The following is a 23,420-nucleotide window of genomic DNA, read 5'->3' on the forward strand; positions in this document are numbered from 1 at the left end:
AATTTAATTTTAAAGTCCCAGGCAACGGCGCCAAAAACTTGTTTTGAATTTTCTAACGATTAAAATATGCGCAAGTATACACAATCGACAACAAGTAATATAGTGATAGAGTATCAAAGTTCGTCTCCACAGGGACTTTTAAACTAAATAAATGAAATATCAACCAAAAACAGTTTACAATTCAGTGACCAAATCAAGAGAAAATTTCAGTGATTAATTCTGAAAATAAATGTAAATGAGCAATTTAATTAAACTAAAATTCAGAGATCAAAATGAAGGAATTCTGTGTAGATTTCAGATACGAGAAAAATAGGTTTGGGTGGTTAATTCCCCTCTGTTCGTTCTAGTTGTTATAGCAATGGCTCAGCAATGGTTTAGCAATTTCATCAGAGTTAACAGATTTCACAAAGATCTAGTAGTTCTTTCCAAAACTTACTGATAATGTTTACAACTCAACTCAACACATTCCTGTATTAAATCAGGTTGCATACTGTCATTTAAACACCAAATCTCATGTTATACAAGGCAGCAAAACATCCCTATTTTACCACTAAGATTTACCTAAAAAGGTACTTCTCTTGCAACAATTAAGTGGGATCGACTAGCCTAATTTCTTCCAAAATCAGATCTAGCTAAATAATTGTTACTTATGGCCAGTAAACAACAATCAGTTAACATTAACAACACTTAATTGAACAATGTCACAATTACCACAACCATGCATCAAAACATTACTTCATAATATAGGGTTCATAACCACCCAAACCCTTAGGATATTAGTTCATAGCTGAAATTATAAACACAAATCCAGTACAGAAAAGTTCCATTGAGTATAATCAGAAAACTAGATAAGAATTTAATACAAAATGAGAGAGAGAGAGATTAGAGAGATGAGTGGTGAGCTCAGGTTTCCCTTAGGCGTCTGCCTTCCTCTTCTCCTCTGTTTAGTACTTCCTTCTTCTCTCTTCTTTTTCTTTTCTCTCTGTACTTTTTTTTTTTGTAAGAAATGCAGAATTCTTCAATAAGTGAGAGTATCCTTCTATTTCGGCTGCCTCCTTTTTAGGGTACTTGGTTTACCCTAATTAGTAAGTCAAAGTCAATTGTGCCCTCTTGTCCTTTGCCACACCATCCAGCTGACTCATTGTACAACATTCTCGCCACCTAGGCGTCACTTATTCTTCATTAAGTCCAGCTGGAATTTGTCACGTTTCTTCACTGGTCCCTGCCGATTGCTACGTTGTGGTTGCTACAGCATTGATAGAACAGCAACATGCTATTTCCAGATTTGTTCCCCTTCTTGATCCAAAGTTCCCGATCACCTATTTCAGCCTCCTTTCCTGTTTAACACAAACAATAAACTACATAGATCACTAAAAAAAAATGACAATACAAACACACAGTCCCTTGCTACACAGATACACTAAATGGACACAATTTCACTAATTACAACTCATTACTCTTTTGTTTTAGTTTGAAAATTAGGTTTAAAGATATAAAAATAACTCTAAATCTTAGAGTTATCAATGGGGCTCCAAGGTCGATAGTATCCGACAGAGACCCCACCTTTACCTCCAAGTTTTGGGAGAGCTTGCAGAAGGCAATGGGCACACAGCTACGGTTCAGTACCGCTTACCATCCTCAGACAGATGGGCAGTCTGAGAGGATAATTCAGATACTGGAGGACATGTTACGAGCCTGTGTGTTAGATTTTGGGGGATCTTGGAGCAGATATCTCCCACTGATTGAGTTCTCGTATAACAATAGCTATCAAGCGACTATCGGAGTGGCTTCGTATGAGATGCTGTATGGGAGAAAGTGCAGGTCACCGATACACTGGGATGAGACAGGTGAGAGAAGATATTTAGGTCCTGGGATGGTTCAGAAGACCAATGAGGCAATTGAGAAGATTAGAGCTCGTATGCTCGCCTCCCAGAGTTGCCAGAAGAGTTACTCAGATCTGAGACACAGGAATGTGGAGTTTCAGGTCGGCGATCATGTATTCCTCAGGGTTTCACCCCTGAGAGGAGTGAAACGATTCGGTGTTCAGGGCAAGCAGAGCCCCAGGTTTGTTGGCCCCTTTGAGGTTCTGGAACGAGTTGGTGAGGTAGCTTACCGGTTGGCGATGCCTCCAGATCTATCAGGGGTTCATAACGTGTTTCATGTGTCCATGCTTCACAAATATGTATCAGATACTACTCATGTGTTGAGCTATGAGAACTTGGAGTTAGATCAGGATTTATCATACGAGGAGAAGCCTATTTAGATTCTTGATAGGAAGCACAAAGTCTTGCAGAGAAAGATCATCGCCTTGGTTAAAGTGTTGTGGAGGAACAACAAGGTTGAAGAGGCGACGTGGGAGCTTGAGTCTGACATGCGGGAGCGGCATCCCGAGTTGTTCTGGTAATTTCAAGGACGAAATTCTTGTAAGGAGGGGATAATTGTAACACCCCAAGTTTCTAATAAGGTTTAGGACCTTGATTAGCGTTCCTGGAGGGCAATAAGTGAATTAATATGACAATATATGAATTTAAATGAATATGTTATTAGAATGCATGTTTAGGTGGTATAAATATGCATGTGGATCCCGTTTGTATGTTAGGGGTAAATTGGTAATCTTAGCCCACTGAGGGCGTAAATGTGTTAATGATATTACGTGATTTGTACCACGTGAGTGTGGTGTTATTAATGTGATGCATGTGCCGAGATAGTCCTAGAGAGCTAGATAACTCAAAAGTCACAACAGGATTTGATACCCGGCTCAGGAGGAGCCTAGGGGTACTTTGGGGAATTTCATGAGTTGAGTTGTGAATTTGTGGTTAATGGTTATTGGTGATTGGGTAACCTGTGTAACCATTAGTAACTACTGGGAGTAACAAGTTTAGGTGGAAGAAATGGTAGAATTGTAATATTGGGGAAAGGACAAGAGAGCCCTTGAGGTTTAGTTAGGAGAGGATAACTATGGGAGGGTAGGATAGTAATTTGGCAAGGTAAAGAACCTTCAGCTGAGGGAAAAGAGTCATCCACGTTTTACACTTTGGCATTATCTTGTTCTTGTTGAAATTGAAAGGAAACCTAGAGGAGGAAAGGGAAAACTAAGGGCAAACCTATTGGGATCAAGAAGAGAACTTAAGCTAAGGGAACTTGGAGGATTACTCAGTGAATTGAGGTAAGTAAAATTTTGTGTATGCGTTATGGGATTTAGCTAAGAGTATCATTGAATTGGAACTGAGTTATGTGCTTTGCTTGGAACTTTTGGGATAAATTGAAGTTAGGTTCAGTAGGAGGTTGTGGTTTGAGCTTGGGACTTGATTAGGAAGATCAGCTCAAAGTTGAACTCTTGGTTGAGGTAAGGATTTTAAATATCTTTGAATTTTCATATCTAATAAGGTTTAGGAATTTGGAGGTTTGATTTACATCCTACTCAAATTCTGGTTTGAGTTTAGAGAGCTAATGTTAAATTTCTGAAATCTTAAACTCAAGTGTGGATTTTGAGTATAAGTGAGTAATTGAGCTTGTTGTTGAGGTTTATAGTTTGTTAAATGGTTTGTTTGGGGGTTTAAACGTATTTTGGGGTTTAGGTATGTGTTTGGGTTGAATTGGGAGTGTTTTGGCTCGGGGAAAATGCAGAGGAAAACCCAGATTTCTGGGTTCGCGAAGGAGCATCGCGGCCCTTTTCTTGGGCGCCGCACCGCGAGGTTGCTTCAAGACAAGGGAAGGCTTTCTGACTTGCTGGGCGCCGCGACCCTCTAGGGCAGCGCCGCGGCGCTAGGCTATTTTCAGAACATGGAATTTCGCAATTTTGAGCTTTTGCTCCGGGGGTTCGGGGGATCCTTCCGATGAATTGTTTTAGAAATTTAGGGATTCCGAGAGTGTAGGATTGGTCCCGGGAAGTGGTTTTGGATTGGTTAGTATTAAAGGATGTTTTATATGTGTTGTGTCTAGGTCTCCGGAGAGGCTCGGGTTAGAGGACCGTGCTCGCGGCCGTGGTGAATCGGAAAGCTCGGGATACAGGTAAGAAAACTGTAGCACCCGTAGAGCAGGGCTTGGGCCCATAGTTTTGTTGCAGGGCGCGACCCTAGATTGTATTATTGCTAAGATGTAGCATTAAATGAATGATTATATATATTTGAGTGTTATTTGAGAATGTTAAATGTGGTAGTAGTAGGGTGGACGGCAAAGGGGCCGGGAACGGCGAAGGGCCGAGAACGGAAGTCGGGCCGGGAATACCACTTATCACATGGAGTTCTCGTGGTTAAGGTGAGACCCCAATGGATACATGGGTTATCCTTACGGTGTAGACTGAGATCCCAGGCTCTGGGTAACGCTTCTGGGACGTCATGGCCTTGTATGTGTTCAAATCTTATGGATTGTATGATTAGATATGAGTTATCTGTTATAGTGATTATATGGTATGCATATGTTATGTGCTGTATGAGTTTTCTTGCTGGGCTTCGGCTCACGGGTGCTCTGTGTTGCAGGTAAGGGCAAAGAGAAAGTCAACCAGCCATGAGTACGGAGAGCGTGGGGGTGGCGCGTACATGTTTGGCCTACCCGACTGCTTTGGTTGGGGGCATTTTGAGAAATGGTTGTACTAAACTCTGTTTTTGATAATTAGTCAACTGTAAATCTATTTTGAGTTGTAAATATTTTACAAACCTCGTTTTGGGATCCCAAATGTTAAACTCTTGGAACTTTTAGTGAAATGGAGTACTTTTAAAGAATACAACCTTGTCTTTTTGTTTAATCACACTTTTGTTCTATAAACCTTGCTGAGCAAGTTAATCGCACATTTTAAACTCACTTGGTAATGGCTCTAAGGTAGTAGGGCGTTACAAAAATGGTAACTTTCGAGCCTGAGGGAGAGGATCCCTTTGTTTTCGTGGGTGCGGTACAAGGTCACCGCATACCCATGATAACATCATTGAGAGGTAGAGACCTATTACAGGGAGGTTGTATAGGTTTCCTGGCTAGTATGGTGGATACTACCAGAGTTTTGCCAGCAGGGCCGGGAGAGTCCAGATTAGTATGTGAGTTATTGGATGTGTTTCGTGAAGATTTACTAGGGTTGTCGCCACATAAGGAGATTCAGTTCATCATCGAGTTAGCGTCAGGGATAGAGCCAGTGTCGAGGGCACCATATAGGATGGCTCTGGTGGAACTAAAAGAATTGAAGATACAGTTGCAAGAACTTTTTGACATGTGGTTTATCAGGCCTAGCTTCTCGCCATGAGGTGCTCCGGTTTTGTTTGTGAAGAAGAAGGACAGGACTCTGAGGATGTGTATCGACTATAGGGAACTGAACAAGTTGACCATCAAGAATAAGTATCCTTTAGTATGGATCGATGACTTATTTGATCAGCTGCAAGGAAAGATGGTGTTCTCAAAGATTGATCTTCGATCTGGTTATCACCAGCTGAGGATCAAGGACGAGGATATACTGAAGACGGCCTTCCGAACAAGGTATGGGCATTACGAGATTCTGGTCATGTTGTTTGATTTGACCAATGCCCCAGAAACATTCATGGACTTGATAAATAAGTTGTTCAAGGACTTCTTGGATTAGTTTGTGATTGTATTCATTGATGACATCCTAGTGTACTCCAGTTCAGAGGAAGAGCATGAACAACATGTTCGATAGGTATTGCAGAGATTGAGAGAGCACCGACTGTACGCCAAGTTTAAGAAGGGTGAGCTTTGGCTACTAGAAGTGACATTCCTTTGACATATTTTCGGTGAAGATAGGATTAAGGTGGATCCAACTAAGGTGGAGGCGGTGAGAGATTGGTCAAGGCCAAGGAACGCCTCAGAGGTTAGGAGCTTCCTCAGATTAGCGGGATATTATAGGCGGTTCGTGGAAGGGTTTTCAAAGATTGCTGCACCGATGACAGAATTGACACGGCAGAATATGAAGTTCGTCTGGTCAGACAAGTGTCTGAATAACTTCCAAGAGTTGAAGCGGCGATTAATTACGACAGCTGTGTTGAGTCTCCTTTTTGATGGAGGGAAGTTTGTGGTATATTGTGACGCATTGAGGTTGGGTTTGGGATGCGTGTTGATGCAAAATGAGAAGGTTATCACTTATGCATCATGAACTAAAGGAGTATGAGTAGCGGTACCCTACCCATGATCTACAGTTAGCAGCGGTGGTATTCGCACTGAAGGTGTGGCGACATTATCTGTATGGATAGAAGTGCGAGATATACATCAATCACAAGAGTTGGAAGTATTTCTTCACCTAGAAGGATATGAATATGAGGCAGAGGTGTTTTGTGGAATTGGTAAAGGACTATGATTGTGATATCTTTTACCACCCAAGGAAAGCCACTGTAGTGGAAGATGCATTGAGTCGGAGGGGCTCGAGACTGTTGTTTAGCTCTATACAGATATCGAGGTAATTAGTAGAAGAGATTTCCAGAGTGAGGATAGAATTGCTTGTGGGTCGGTTGGCCAATATTACCATACAGTCGACCCTGTTAGAGCGGATTAAAGATGGTCAAATGGTTGATGCACAGTTACAGGAAGTTAGAGGAAATGTCTTAGCGGGAGTGGCTAAGGACTATTCCATCTCTGAGATTGGTTTGCTACAGTACAAGGATTGGATTTGTGTCCTGGATGATATGGGGAGTAGACAAGAGATACTTGATGAATCAAGATCATGAAGATGTATCAAGATCTGCGGACATTGTATTGGAGGCCTGGGATGAAGAAGGATGTGGTGAAGTATGTGGCCAGGTGTTTGACCTGTTAGCTGATGAAGGATGAGCATCAACGACCAGCGGGGTTGCTATAGCCTTTGGGTATTCCTAAGTGGAAATGGGAGGACATTTCGATGGATTTTGTGGGAGGTTTACCCAGGACAGTGGGGCTGCTTGACTTGGTGTGGGTGATAGTGGATAGATACACCAAGTCAGCTCAGTTTCTGCCAGTGAGGACGCCCTATACTATGGATCAGTATGTGAGAGAGATTGTACGTCTACATGGGGTTCCCAAGTCTATAGTATCAGACTGGGATCCTATCTTTACCTCCAATTTTTGGGGTTGATTGCAGAAGGCTATGGGGACTCAGTTGAAGTTCAGTACATCCTTTCATCCTCAGATTAATGGACAGTCTGAGAGGACGATTCAGGTATTGGAGGATATGCTCAGGGCAGGTGTGATTGATGTCGAGGGATCTTAGAGTAAGTATCTCCCGTTGCTTGAGTTTTCGTATAACAATAGTTATCAATCAATGATTGGAGTAGCTCCATGTGAGATGTTATATGGGAGGAGGTGTAGATCGCCCATTCATTGGAATGAGATGGGTGAGAGGTAGTACTTGGGACCGGACATGGTTCAGAAGACTAATGAGGCTGTAGAGAAGATTCGAGCTCGAATGCTCGCTTCGCAAAGTAGACAGAAAAGCTACGCTGATCCTAAGTGTAGGGATGTGGAGATCCAAGTAGGGGACCACATGTTTTTGCGAGTCTCACCATTGCGAAGGGTGAGATGGTTTGGGAGAAAGGGCAAGCTAAGCCCAAGATTTATTGGACCTTTAGAGATCTTGGAGAGGATTGGGCAGGAGGCCTATAGATTGGCACTGCCACCATTGTTGTCCGGAGTTCATGACGTATTCCACATTTCGATGCTTTGGTAGTACGTCTTAGATATGACTCATGTGTTGAAGTATGAGGACTTAGAACTGCAGACAAATTTGTCTTATGAGGAGCGACCGATCCAGGTCTTAGACAGGAAAGACAAGGTTCTACGGAACAAGATGATTCCTCTAGTAAAAGTGTTATGGAGGAATAGCAAGGTCGAGGAAGCGACATGAGAGCATGAGTCAGCGATGCGGGATCCGTATCCTGAGTTATTCAGGTAAATTTCGAGGACGAAATTCTCATTTGGAGGGGATAGTATTAACGACCCAAAATTGCTAATAAAGCTTAAGGGCATTGATTAGCATGTCAGGAGGGCATAATTGGTATATGTGTGATTTAATGGTTTAATGCATGATTATGTGGCATGCAGTATTAATATGATTATATGACTATGTGACATGCATGTTTGTGAGTATTAGATATGCATGTGGGCCCTTTATAGCTTATAAGGGCATATTTGTAATTTTGGCCCGTTGAGGGAATAAATGTGATTATATGTGATAAATTGTTGAGACCACATTATTATGTGGATATTTTTGCAGTATATGGCTCGAGATAGTCTTAGTGAGCGAATTAGCGAAATAGTCACAACGGTGATTAATACTCCGCTCGCGGAAAGCCTAGGAGTATTTTTGGGAATTTAGAGAATATCATGGGAATTATTAGATACTGAATAAATAAATGGTAATTAATTGGATAACGAGATTAATTGGTAGAATTAGGAGCATTTGAGGAGTTAGCGAGAACTAGGGCAGAATGACCATTTTACCCTTTGGTACCCTTCGAAGGTTATAGGTTTAAAAGGGGCATAATGATCTTTTGTTTAAACAAAGGATATATTCAGTAACTCTTAGGAACAACTCAGAAATTGGTGGACTACTGTCAGCTCTCTCTCATCTCTCTCTCTCCCTCATGGTTTTACTCTCTCTCACTTTCTCAATATGCTTTGAAGCTAAGGAAGGAAAAAAGGCAAAAGCTTAGGTCTTAAGGTGGGAATTAAAGCTGGAAAATAGAGGATAGTTCAAGGATTAGACTGGGTTTGGACTGGTTCAAGCTGAGGGGAAAGCCAAAGGATTTTGAGGAGATTAAGTCACCAATTCAGGTAAGATTTCAACTGTGATTTATTGAATTGAGCTGGGTAGTCTTGAAGCTTAGAACATGTATGATTTTGGGTTCTTGGGCATTAGTTAAGTGATGAATTTCTACTGAGTTGGGGTATAAACTTCAGTATGTATTGTTGTAATTTTGTGTTTGAATTGGGTGATCAGAAGCCTTAAATTCGTAGCCAACTTGATGGTGGATGGGGAGGTTTGTTAGGTGAAATTATGGGGAAAGTTGGTTGGGAGAAGCATGAGAAAAACCCATAATTTCTAGGCTCGAAGGGGTGTGACGCGACCCAACTCTAGGGTGTCGCGGTGCATGTGGCCTTCTGTCCCTGGGATGCTCTCCAAGATGGGGGCGCGCTGTGACCCACTAAGCCAAGTCGCGGCCCACCTCCCCTTTGGCTTGTGTCCTTGCTCTCTGACTTGGGGGCAAGTCGCAATCCACTAAGCCAGGTTGCGACCCGCCTAGGGATTTTATCCTTAGAATGGTTTCTAGGATTGCTAAGGCTCGGGGGTTCGAACCTAGGCACTCGAGACAATTTCTACTACTCGGTTTAGTAGGAATTGAGGTCCCAGAGGCTATTTTTTGTCTCATAGTATTTTTTTGGATTGGACGTTAACAATTACCCATGGGACACTCTGACTAGGTTTATCGCCAAGGTTCGGAACTGAGGATCGTGCTCGGGACCGTTCCATTATCTCCGTTCGGAATTAAAGGTAAGAAACTTCACCCTTGTGTGGCTGTGTTGGGACTGTGATTCCCTGTATTTAAACACATATGTTGTGTAACTGTGATAATGCCATGTGAGAATGAAATGAATAGCCTAAGAAAGTCGGGGGCTGATAATTTGCGCACAGGACGCGGCTCGACCACTGTGTGCTGGGGTCAGCTAGATAAACACTCGATTTGACCTAAGCGAACTGGAGTGAGTGGGTTAAACAGAGGGTTCGACCTAAGGGTGTCGACCTTGAGTATTGCATATTGGTTGAGATAAACTGTGAAATATAAATGTTTACTGTTGTCAGCTTAATGCTATGGCTTGTTGAATATCTGGTTGACTGTCTTGTGAATTAATTGATTATCATCATTGAATATGTATTGTTGCTATGGTTTCTTGCTGGGCCTCGGTTAATGGGTGCTATGTAGTGTAGGTAAAGGCAAGGGTAAGATAGATCAACCATGAGTTTGAGAGCTATGGGGGCGAGGTGTACATTGTCTGCTGCTGGTCCGCCATGGCCGAGGGAGTGTATAGGGATAGAACCTACAATATGTATTTTGCCATTAGAGTGGCCTCTGAGTTGTATATACTTTTGAGAATTGTTAAATTGTTTCTTAAACCCTGTTTTTGGGATCCCATGTACCAAATATCTATTTTAATGAAAACTAACCGCTTATGATCAAAATCTTTTAACCCCAACCTGATTATGACTTTAGGATCACATTTTTATTCAAATGACTTGATTAGCAAGTCTTGCACTATTTCAAACATACAGTGTAACGGATTTGGTTATCCAGGGCGTTACAATTTATTTTTAATTAGTTTTAAAAGTATATTGCGTTAAATATTTAGAATATTCTATTAAAGTTAACGAAACGAACTGTTAAAACTAAGAATTATTAAATATTATTATCATAATAATATTTTATAATATTTGAATTCATATTAATATAATTAGTAAAAAATTAGGATTATATATTATTATCGTAATAATATTTTATAACACTTAAATTTATATTAATATAATTATTAAATATATAGTCTTATATTATATATTATTATAATAATGATATTTTATAACATTTAAATTTATCTTAATATAATTAATAAATATCTATTTTTAATTAATTTTAAATGTATATTATGTTAAATATTTAGAATATTCCGTTAAATTTAACGAAACAAACTGTTAAAACAAAAAATTAATGTTGTCTACATAATTTTTTTTTTATATAAAAGATATTAGATACAAGCAATGTGTTGCATTTTGCTTAGTATTTTTTTTTTTATAGAATTTTATAATTATTTTTGTTAAATTTGTATCATTGTTATATATATTTCAAATAAATTAACAATCTATCTATATATTTATATAAAGGAGAGCATCAAGAATATTATGTGGCACTCTAAAATCTCTTCAAACCACTCTATCTATTTTCTCATTTGATCTAATTTTTTTATTCAATTTATAAATTATAATAATTGTAATTAATTCTAATTTTACTTCTTAACTACTTAATCATTAAAAATTACTAAAAAATAAAATTAATTAAAAAAGTAGTAAACGTGTTTCTATGGAGTAAATGTGTATGGTACATTTTTTTTAAATCTATATATAATTATATAAAGGAAATCACCAACGAGATGATGTGGCGCTTTAAAATTACTCTATCTATTTTCTTTTTTTTTTTCTTCATTTTTTTAATTCTACTTTTTTTAAAATAAAACTAAAATGTTCAAAATTTGGATATTTATATCCAGGAGATGAAGTGGCGCTATAAAATTACTTTAAATCACTTTATCTATTTTCTTATTATTTTTTTCATTCTATTAATTCTACTTTTTCTAAATAAAACAAAAATATTCAAATTTTGGATATTTATATTCAAGTTCAAATTAAACTTAGATGATGTGGCTCTCTAAAATTGCTCTAAATCACTCAATTTATTTTTTTTCTTCATTTTTTTAATTCTACCTTTTATAAATAAAACTAAAATATTCAAATTTTGGATATTTTATTCAAATCCAAATTCAACTTGATATTATTTATAGTCATTCTCTTTCTCTTCTCTCTCTCTCTCATTTTGCATTCTACCATTCCATAAAGCTCCATAATGAATTTCTGATGTTACTTCTCCTTTTACTTCTCCTTCTTCTGTTTCTTTTTTTGATTTACTTCTCCTAGTTGTATTTTTTTTCTCTTTTTTATATGAAAATTTACTAACTATGAATATATATATATATATATATGCACAGAGAATAAAAACAGTTTAGTAACCATATAACCTATTTAACTATAATATATATTTTTCTAAGTAAATTTCTATTTCCATTAATCTATTTGTTTTAAGAACCATATAACAAAAATATAAATCTTTAATTAATATCTACATTATTTAACTATCTAACAAAACTACAACTAAGATATCTATTTATTGAATAAGATATTTATTTATAAAAATAAATTAATAATTATATATATAAATATTAATATTATTTAACTAAAGATAACATCTATGTAATACTATATATTTTGATTTTTCTCATTATATATAAATATCTATATTATTTAACTATTTTATCTATTTTTATTTATGTGTTTTTTTACCTGTATAACTATAAAGTTTTATATAATAATATTTAGTATATATGATGTATCACTCTAAAATTTCTCCAAAACACTCTATCTATTTTCTCATTTTTTATATATTTTTATTCTACTTCTTTTTTAATTTTAAATAAGATATTTGTCAATAACTAATCTTTTAATACTTATATAAAAAATAATAATAATAATTATTATTAATATATATTTATTAACATCTATATTTATATTTATATATTCATATAAATGAGAGATGATGTGACACTCTAAAATTTCTTTAAAATCACTCTATCTATTTTCTGAAAAATTTTTCTCATTTTTTTATTCAACTTTTTCTAAAAAATATATTTTTATTCTACTTTTAAAAAAAAAAAAATATAACAATAATAATTAACTTTATTTTATTTTAGAGTCTAAATATCTATCTATATAATAATAATAATAATAAATTAATTACTATTAACTCTATTTTATTTTATTTTCTAAATATCTATATAATTTTATTCTATTTTTAAAAAAAAAATATAATAATAATAGTAGTGAACTCTATTTTATTTATTTTTTGTTTCTAAAATCACAATCTATATATCTATATAGAGGAGAGCCCCAATGAAATGAGATGACACTTTAAAATTACTTTAAATCACTCTATCTACTTTCTTATTTTTTTATTCAACTTTTTCTAAAAAAATATAGTTTTATTCAACTTTTTTTTTTAAAAAATATATTAACGAAAGTAATTAACTCTATTTTATTTTAGAGTCTAAATATCTATTTATATATAATAATATATTAATTACTATTTACTCTATTTTATTTTATTTTATTTTTGTTTCTAAAATAACAATTAAAATACATGTCAATTAAAAATATCCACATATAATAATAATAAATAAATAATCTATATATTCATACTCTTAACATTTTAACAAAATACGAGGTCCAAAAATTAATTTTTAAAATAAAGATTCCAAATGGGTAATCGGCTAAAGTACAAGGTTCAATATGGTGTGAACCCTTACACAAAACATAAATTTAATTATACATAATTTAGACTTTTTTAAAAAAACTCATGCAAAATTTCTAATAATAATAATAATAGCACGCGTACAACAAATTGTTTAAACTTTATTTTCGATACTTTAATTATTCTAAATTTCTCGAAACACCAACGACGACACTGCTCCTCAAAATGTTGCCGAAAGAGGAGAAAATGGTTGGGCACCTTCGCGTGCAAACCCGGAGGTAACCAAGGAGATTACCTCGAAAATGTCGAGTACAACACTGGGTACGACGGCGAGTATGGTGCTGAGTACGATGGCCAGGATGATGGATATTATGATGATAGTGACCACACCCAGTCCATGTACACGATTTAGTCACCAGAAGTGGTGGCTTTTAAAGGCCAAATTGTCTCTCAATAGCAGAAGCTTGATACCCAAGAAGGGAACATAACAACTTTGAAAGAGATGGTTAACGCCATGAGGGCCACTTTGTTAGCCCAATGGATGCAAGTGGACCCCCATGGCGAAGTACCACTGAGGCAGTTAGGTGGTGTGCCTCCTGTGCACCTAGTTGAGGTGCCACTTGAGAATCTCGAAGGTGTTCCTCACGAGCACCTCACAGATACGGCAGAAGATCCGCCAACACGCGTGCTGCCAATGCAGCCTGCTGGAGCTGGAGCTCCACTTGGGCCACAAGATCGTGGCAAGGGTAAAGTTGACGAAGGAGCGACCCAAGGGAAGAAGAGGGGGCGTCATGCGTTCGAGTCCATACATGTACCAAAAATACATGACAAGAATTCAGGATGCTTTGTACCGAGGCCTCGCCCTGCTTCTAGTGTCTGAGGAACCCGAGGAGGGCTACCTAGGCGCGTTGCCACTGATCACGACCAACAAAGAGGTGCAATTCCACCCGCACCAAAATACCCTCCGAGAAATCCTGCTCAAAGGGCTCATAGAAATGTTTTCGCTAATCGATGACATGGGATAAACGTGTAACACCCTACTTCCTTAGAGTCGTTACTAAGTGAGTTTAAAAACGTGCTTTCAACTAGCTAATCGAGGTTTTAAGTCAAATAGTGTAATAAATCTATAAACAAAGGAAAGACTTGAGAAATAGTAATTTCCATAGAAAATTATAAAAGTTTTACACTTGGGATCCCAAAATACAGTTTAGAAATATTTACAACATATAAACTGAACCAAGTCGGCTAGAAGACAAAATCTAGGTTTATTTACAAGCATCTCCCAAAATCCTCTGGCTGTGGCAGCCAGGCTGGCCAAACATGTACACACCGCCTCACGCCTGCCGTACTCATGGTTGGTTGATCTTCTCTTTACCCTTACCTGCACCACAAAGCATCTGTGAGCCGAAGCCCAGCAAGAAAACCCACAATCAGATAACATATGCAACACATATATCAAGCATATAAAGAGCCCACCAATGGCTAAACATATACGACCTAGCCGTCCCAGGCATTTACCAAGCCCTAGGTTCGTAGACCACGCCATGAGGATATCCCAGGTATCCTTCTAGGGATTCGCCCTGGCAACTCGCACTTCACGTGCTCAACGCTGCTCCCGGCCCCTTGCCGTTCTCGGCCTTGCACTCAACGTGCCCAATGCCGTTCCTGGCCCTTCGCCGTTCTCGGTCTACACCGTTCCCGGCTCAAGCCGACCATTCACATCATAATATACATAGCATAACAAGCAAGTATAGAATTCTACATAATCAGAGAAAGGGCTACGCCCCGCAGTTCTAACATATTGGGCTCGGCCCTGCATATCAATTCTATTCAAACACGTTGGGCTCAGCCCTGCACACAAGATCTATGGGAACAAGGGTTCTCTTACCTGAGTTCCGAGCTTTCTGAGCACCGATGCCCCGAGGACAGTCCTCTAACGTGAGCCTCGCCGAAACCCTAGTCACAACACATCAACAATGTCCATCCTTCAAATTCTAATCCAATAAATAACTTAGAGCCATAACCCTAACCTCCGTGTCCTTGAATTCTATCAATCCGGGTGATAAAATCCATCTCGAGCCTTACCCCTTGAGTTCCCAAGCCTAAAATACCCTTAAAACTCAAACTGGCACAAAGGGTCGCGGCCATACCCACAAGTGTCGCGGCTAGCCTCGAAACAGAGGCTAGCACCTCACTGACCCCCACACGGGCCGCGACGTGCCCACCAGGCGTCGCGGCGCGCCCACCAGGCGTCGCGGCGCGCATGAGCTTCTCGGCCTCCCATGGCCGTGCGCTCACACGGGTCGTGGCGCACCCCTCCGACGGCCACGGCTCTCACCTTCGAACCCATAATTCCTCATCAGTTTTCTACCTTTTCTTCAAGCCAATCCTCAGCAAAACCAGACTAACAATCCTAGATAATTAACACCATCATTCCAGCTCAATAACAGCACTAAAACCCCATTGAATCCTACTCCAAAACTCAGCTAAGGCACCCAAAAGTAGACCAAACTTGACCAACATGCAATCCTCAAAACCATCAGAAATTCAAGACCAAATCTTAATAATTAGAACTCACCTCATTCTGAATTAAGCTTCTAAACCAGTTCTCCATATGCCTCAATCTTCAAACTTCAAGTTCCCTTAGATTTCCCCAGCTGAAAACCTTTAGCTTTAAGTTGATTTCCCTTGAGTTTTCCTTAGAGAGTGAAAGAGAGAGAGAAGTAAGAACTATCTTCAGTTGGGAGGAAATATGAGTCGGTTTCTAAAGTTTCTAAACTATTCTCCTATTTTGTCTTACTTGACTTAAGTCTAAAGGGTTACCTCAAGGCTCGGGGTACCAAAACGTCCCCGTGGGCAAAATGGTAAATTTCCCCAGTATTCCCGCCTAGACATTCTATCCTCAAATATATCTCCAAATATTTATTTTCATGTCCCGATAATCCCATAACACCTAGTACCCAAATTACCCCTCGACTCACCCCGAGTCCGAATCTCAACCCCGTTGTGACTCTCTGGCTAAGCACTCCCCATGACTGTCTCGGATTGTGCTGCACAGACATATCACATATATAACATTTATCACATTCATGCCCCTAATATCCAGACGGGGCCCACATGCACATTTAACTCACTAAACATGCATCACTATCATATATTCACATTAATTCACCCATTAACATATTAAAGCATATTAAATCATTTATTGCCCTCTAGGCACACTAATCAAGGCCCTAAGCCCGATTAGCAAATTCTGGTCGTTACAAAACGTCTTGGTAAGTAATGACTACGATGATTCATAGGGAGAAAGTGAAGTGGGATAATCTTAATGCTCGCAGGGGCAAAGCCGTTTACACGAGTTATCCCAAAGAAAGGCATCAACCTGACCTTCGAGAAGGTCTTAATGCTTGTAGGAGGGAGTGCCCGCCGCAAAGTGCCAACCAAATCCCGGATCCCTTACAATCCGAGAGGGAAAACTTGAAAAGGATTCTGCTTAGAATGGCCCAAAGACAAGGCCTTGACTCGGACTCGGAGGACAAAGACGGGGAGCTGTGTCTTCCCATAAACCTTGATGGGACTAACTGATGAGTGGTTCAAGAAGCATAAGCCTGGGTCCATCCATTCCTAGCACCAACGTTCCTCATCTTTCCAAAGGAAGTTCATAGTTGCTTGGAAGGTAAGCTTCGAGGTCAATGCGTTCCAATATAAAGCAAGGGTTGCTCGAAACTTTTAAGCTGCACATCAAACATTTCAAAGAGGAAGTAACGAGAACCAAATGGGTTGACAATGGCCAACATCTAAAATCCCTACAAGCCGGTATAAGAGCTGATTCTCCCCTGTGGGATGACCTCCAATGGAGGGGACGCCATAGGCTTGACAATTTCATTCGTTGGGCTCAAGAGTATATCAATTGGGAGGATTCCTAGATTGGGGAATTTAGAGGACTAGTCCCTTTCCCAGCTTCGATGATCTCTAACTCTATGGTTTCAGGAAATTCCTATTCGCCTTATGCTCCTCCACTAGCGGGCCATTCCGGGCCCCACCAATTTGCTTCACCCGCTGGCATTAGTGCCATGTCCACCGTTGGTTTTAGCGATGCACCGAAGAGATATGGAGCAGCTCCCACTGGGTACTGTGCATTTTGGCATGCATTTAGTACTGGGACAGCTGCTCAAGCTTAGGCCACCCTGCCCAGTGACGTCCCGAGTGGTAGTAGATGTGGAGGAAAGCCAAAAGATAAGAAGCCCAAGAGGACAGGGACACTTTCCAAGGAGAAGTATACTCCTCAATATTCTAACTACACAGACTTAGTTGATACACGGGAGAATATATTTCTGGCCATGGAGTAGCAGTTTGATTTTTGAAGGCCCCAACCAATTCGGAGAGATTGTGAAGGAAGAAACTCAAAAAAATTATGTCGTTACCACAATGACGTGGAGCACCACACTAACGAGTGCCGACAGGTTAAGGATGAGATAGAAAATGTAACATCCTCCTAATCCAAGACTGCTACACTGTTTACTTTAAATAGTGTCAGACTTGCTAATCAAATTGTTTGGTTATAAACGTGTAACTAACGTTAATGTCAAGGGTTAGGGTTAAAACTTTTGGTCAAAGGAAACGTTGACTTTTCATTTAAAAGTTTAATACATACATGGGATCCCAAAATGTTACAAACAAATGTTTAAAAGGGTATATAAAGATCAAAAGTTACAACCAGCTAGCCTAAACGGCAAAATAACATATACAACCCTAATTCCTCTGAGATATCCTTGGCCGTGGTGGACGAGCAGCCGCATATGTAGACGCAACCACCGAAGCTCTCCAACTCATGGCTGGTCTAGCTTTCCTTTTCCCTTACCTACACCACGTAGCACCCGTGAGCCAAGGCACAACAAAAAAAACTTAAACATGTGCATGAACAGTAAATATAGATTTCAAATACATATTTAACATGCCCAGCAGTAATAACCTACTCATGCATGCGTATAATTACAAATAAATGATCAGTGGATCATACTGGGGCTCGCTACCCCGAATAAATGATCATAGAGTCAACCCGGAGCCCTATGCCCTACCTATGTGACCACAGAGTCACTTTGAGCCGTTGCCCTTAGCTCTGAGCAACTAGCCATTAAGTTAGCCAAGCACTTTGTTTTCCAACAACCATAGGGTCACACAATGTAATAGTACATCCCTGATTGGGCCGAAGCCTCTTGACCAGCGCACAACGCGCTATTGCCACCCTTTTCTAATAAGTCAAGGCTTTAATCAGACATTCAGATAACCATACAAATAGATACAAATGAAGATAAACATACTTTAGACAATACAAGCATGCATACATATTAATCAGAGTATCTTAACCAGTCAAACACAAGCACTGTAATAACCATGTTCCTTTACGAGGCTGGGCCCTACCTATGCAAACAAGGCAAGCATTCATTAAACGACTATCCAGATACAAAACAATCAAGCATAACTTGTTGGGAATTGTGCCCTTAAAGCTATTGTAGTAGACAATGGTTTTAATGAAATAAATAAATGAATTGAATTATTGTATATATGTAGCTTATGTACTATATTATTTCTAATAATATTTAGTAAATATCAAAAAATTCCCAAGTTCATCTATGTGGTCTCAATCTCACAATGGAATGAGAGGATCGAGATTGAGATAATGAACTTAAAAAGTAAACATGTACGTTAAGAAATATATCTCAACCAATATACAAGTGATCAGGGTCGGCGCCCTTAGGCCAAGCCCTCTATTTACTACAACGATTCCATTGTTTATTTAGCTGACCCAGGCTCACAGGGTCGAGCCACGTCTGGTGCGTAAGTCATCAGCTCAGACTCTCTTAGGTCGTTCATTTCATATTTTGCATAACAATATCACAGTTACACAACACATATATCCAGATACAGGGAATCTTAGTCCCAACACAACCACACAAGGGTACAGTTTTTTTACCTTGAATTCCGAGCGGGGGATAAAGAACGGTCTCGAGAACGATCCTCAGTCCTAAGCCTTGGAGATAAACCTAGTCACAGTGGTCAATGGGTAATCATCAATTTCTAATCCAATTAAATACTTAGGAATATTATCTATCCACCGAGACATCGATCCCTACTAAACCTGGTAGTAGAAATCATCCCGAGCGCTTAGGTTCAAACCCTCAAGCCTTACCAATCCTAGAAACCAACCCAAGGAAAAATCCCCTAGGCGGGTCATGACCTGGCCCTAAGGGTCGCGGCGTGCCTCCAAGTTATAGACTAAATCCCCAAGCCTCAGGGGAGGCGGCCCGCGACTTTCCCCCCTAGGGCCGCGACGCGCCTTCAGGACATAGAGCATACCCCGGCATTCTGGGTATGCGGGTCGAGACGCCCATGAGCTGGGTCGCGGCGCGCCCCCTCGTGCCCAGAATTTCTGGGTTTGCTCAACATATTTTCTAGCCAAATTCCTCAGAATTCAATCCTAATAAGCCCCCCAACTCGAATCAAAGTCAACTACGAGTTCAGGACTTCTAAGCACATATTTTAAACACAAAACCTTAACAATCCTACTGAATTCACTATCCCAAATCACTTAGAATTCACCACCCAATACTCCACTTAATTTCACCCTAATGATCTAAATTCTCTAACATAACAAAAGATAAATACTTACTTCAACTATTGATTGAATCCTCACAAGATTTCAGCCTTCTACCCTTGTGCTCAAACTCCCAAGTTTCCCAGCTAAACCCCTTGGTTCCCCAAGCTTCAGCTCATCAAAGTTCTTCAAGACCAAGAGAAAAATATGGAGAAAATCGTGTAAGAGAAGAGGGAGAGAGAAAAAGTGAGTTTGGGATCTTCCTAATGTGTCTAGTGAATTCTCAATACCTCTAGGTCTTTAGCTGATCACATCCCCAACAACAAAATGTCCTCCCCTAAACTACTTAGCCAATTAATTACTCTAAGGGTAAAATAGTCTTTTCTCCCCAACTCCCGCTAACTCCTCAAATGTTCATAATGTCTACCAATTAATCTCGCCACTCCAATAAATTATCACGTACTTATTAAATATCTAATAATTCCCAAAATATATTCTCTAAATTCCCAAAAATACCTTTTGGTTCCCCCGGAGCAAGGTATTAAACCTCGTTATGACTATTTCGCTAATCCTCTCACTAGGGCCGTCTCGAGCCATATGGTTCAAATATATCCACATAATAATGTGGTCTAAAAAATTTATCACATATTATCACTTGTATTCCCTCAATGGGCCAAAATTTCAAATATGCCTTTATAAGCTATAAAGGGCTCACATGCATATCACATACTCATATAATAATATTAATCATGCATGCCACATACTCACGCATTTAACCAATTAAACCAATTATTCCCTCATGGAACACTAATCAATGCCCCAAGCCTTATTAGTGATTTTGGGTGGTTACAACTATCCCATCGTACTGACAATTTTGTCCTTGAAATTTACCTGAATAACTTGGGACACTGATCCCGCATCGATGACTCAAGCTCCCAAGTCGCTTCCTCGACCTTGCTATTCCTCCACAAGACTTTGACTATAGGAATCATTTTGTTCCGTAGAACCTTGTCTTTCTTGTTTAGGACCTGAATCGATCGCTCTTCATATGACAATATATGTCTGGAACTCCAAGTCCTCATATTTCAACACATGAGTCACATCTCAGACGTACTTCTGAAGCATAAAAATGTGGAATACGTTGTGAACCCCTGATAATGATGGTGGCAGTGCCAATCTGTAAGCCACCTGCCCGATCCTCTGTAGGATATCAAATGGTCCTATGAACCTAGGGTTCATCTTGCCCTTTTTCCTAAACCGTCTAACCCCTCGTAGTGGTGAGACTCGCAGAAATACATGGTCCCCTACATGGAAGTCCATGTACCTACACTTAGGATCAGCGTAGCTCTTCTGTCTGCTCTGCAAAGTGAGCATTGGAGCTCAGATCTTCTCGATAGCCTCATTGGTCTTCTGAACCATCTCTGGTTCCAAATACTTTCTCTTACCCACCTCATCCCAATGAATGAGCGGTCTACACCTCCTTCCATATAACATCTCGTATGGAGCTTCTTTAATCGTTGATTGATAACTGTTGTTGTATAAAAACTGAATCAATGGGAGATACTTACTCAAAGACCCTTCAAAGTCTATCACACATGCCCTGAGCATGTCTTCCAATATCTGAATCATCCTCTCAGATTGTCCATCAGTTTGAGGATGAAAGGCCGTACTAAACTTTAGCTGAGTCCCCATAGCCTTCTACATACCACCCCAAAACATGGAGGTGAATATGGGATCCCGATCTGATACAATAGAATTGGGAACCCCATGGAGACGTACAATCTCTCTCATGTACAACATCGCATACTGATCCACAGTATAAGTTGTCTTCACTGGCAGAAAGTGAGCCGACTTGGTGTACTTGTCTACTATTTCCCACACCGAGTCATGCAGCCCCACTGTTCTGGGTAAACCTCCCACATAATCCATAGTAATGTCTTCCCATTTCCACTCGGGAATACCCAAAGACTGTAGCAACCCCGCTGGTTGCTGGTGCTCAGCCTTCACCTGCTGATAGGTTAAACACTTGGCCACGTACTCCACTACATCTTTCTTAATCCCAAGCCACCAATATAACATCTGTAGATCCTGATACATATTCGTGGTGCCTGGATGGAGTCTGCGATGTAGTATGGGATTCATCTAATATCTCTCGTCTAATACCCATATCTATCGGAACACAAATCCAACCCTTATACCGTAGTAGCCTTATCTCTCAAATAGAATAATCCTTAGCTGTCCTAGCTAGGACATTCCCTCTAACCTCCTACAACTGTACATCATCCATTTGACCATCTCTTATCCTCTCCAGAAGGGTCGACTGAAAAGTAATATTGGCCAACCAACACTATTCTCACTCTAGTCATCTCCTCCGTCAAATCTTTTGATATATGTGCAGTGCTAAACAACTGTCCCGGGCCTCTCTGACTTAGCGCATCTGCCACTACATTGGATTTCCCTAGGTGGTGAAGGATATCACAATCATAGTCCTTTACCAACTCCAGCCAACGTCTCTACCTCATATTCAGGTCCTTCTGGGTGAAGAAATACTTCAAGCTCTTATGATCAATATTATATCTCGCACTTCTCCCCATACAGATAATTTTGCCAAACTTTCAATGCAAATATCACCGCTGCCAACTCTAGGTCATGGGTAGGGTATCGTTGCTCATACTCCTTCAGATGTTGTGACCTATAAGCAATAACCTTCTCATTCTGCATCAACATGCTTCCCAAACCCAACCTCGATGGGACACAATATACCACAAACTTCCCTCCCTCCGAAGGAAGACTCAACGCCAGAGTAGTAATCAATCGTCGCTTCAATTCTTGGAAGTTATTCTCACACTTATCTGACCAAGTGAACTTCAGATTCTCCTGTGTCAATTCTGTCGTCGGCGCAAACAATCTTTGAGAATCCTTCCACAAACCGTCTGTGCTAACCTAATAATCCAAGGAAGCTCCTAACCTCTGAGGCATTCCTTGGCTTCTGCCAATCTCTCACTGCCTCCACCTTAGCTGGATCCACCTTGATCCTATCTTCACCAAAAATGTGTCCAAGGAATGTTGTTTATTGTAACCAATACTTGCACTTCTTAAACTTGACATATAACTGATGCTCTCGCAATCTCTGCAATACCTGCTGGAGATGTTGTTCATGTTTTGCCTCTGAACTAGAATAAACCAAGATGTCGTCGATGAAGACAATCACAAACTGATCTAAGAAATCCTTGAACACCCTGTTCATCAAGTCCATGAATGTTGCTAGGGCATTGGTCAAACCAAATGACATGACCAGGAAATCATATTGCCCATACCTAGTTCGAAAGGCCATCTTTGGTATATCCTCATCCTTGATCCTAAGCTGGTGATCACCAGATTGAAGATCAATCTTTGAGAATACCGTCTTTCCCTACAGCAGATGGAACGGGTCATTGATCCTTGGTAAGGGGTATTTATTTTTAATCGTCAACTTGTTCAACTCCCTGTAATCTATACACATTCTCAGAGTCCAGTACTTCTTCTTCACAAACAAAACTGGAGCACCCCATGGCGAGCAGCTATGCCTGATAAACCCCAAATCCAGAAGTTCTTGTAACTATATCTTCAACTCTTCCAATTCCGCCAGAACCATCCTATAAGGTGCCCTCGACATTGGCTCTGTACTTGGCGCTAACTAATAACGAATTGAAACTCCCTGTGTGGTGGAAATCCTGGTAAATCCTCAGAAAACACATCCAAGCACTCACGCACCAATTTGGTCTCTCCCGGCCCTGCTGGCATGACCCTGGTGG

The sequence above is a fragment of the Humulus lupulus genome, chromosome 3 (assembly GCF_963169125.1).
Source record: "Humulus lupulus chromosome 3, drHumLupu1.1, whole genome shotgun sequence".
NCBI classification, from domain to species: Eukaryota; Viridiplantae; Streptophyta; class Magnoliopsida; order Rosales; family Cannabaceae; genus Humulus; species Humulus lupulus.